Source organism: Bison bison, unplaced genomic scaffold, assembly GCF_000754665.1.
Source record: "Bison bison bison isolate TAMUID 2011002044 unplaced genomic scaffold, Bison_UMD1.0 scf7180017864487, whole genome shotgun sequence".
Taxonomy (NCBI): domain Eukaryota; kingdom Metazoa; phylum Chordata; class Mammalia; order Artiodactyla; family Bovidae; genus Bison; species Bison bison.
Window position 1 is genome coordinate 6,212,531 of NW_011495047.1, and position 602 is coordinate 6,213,132.

Sequence of the window (602 nt, forward strand, 5' to 3'; positions counted from 1 at the left end):
ATGCCTCCCAGCATCAGAGTCTTTTCCAATGAGTCAACTCTTCACATGAGGTGCCCAAAGTACTGGAATTTCAGCTTTAGCATCATTCCTTCCAAAGAAATCCCAGGGCTGATCTCCTTCAGAATGGACTGGTTGGATCTCCTTGCAGTCCAAGGGACTCTCAAGAGTCTTCTCCAACACCACAGTTCAAAAGCATCAATTCTTCGGCGCTCAGCCTTCTTCACAGTCCAACTCTCACATCCATACATGACCACAGGAAAAACCATAGCCTTGACTAGACGAACCTTTGTTGGCAAAGTAATGTCTCTGCTTTTGAATATGCTATCTAGGTTGGTCATAACTTTCCTTCCAAGGAGTAAGCGTCTTTTAATTTCATGGCTGCAGTCACCATCTGTAGTCATCAAGAGGCTTTTTAGTTCCTCTTCACTTTCTTCCATAAGGGTGGTGTCATCTGCATATCTGAGGTTATTGATATTTCTCCCGGCAATCTTGATTCCAGCTTGTGTTTCTTCCAGTCCAGCATTTCTCATGATGTACTCTGCATATAAGTTAAATAAGCAGGGTGACAATATACAGCCTTGACGAACTCCTTTTCCTATTTG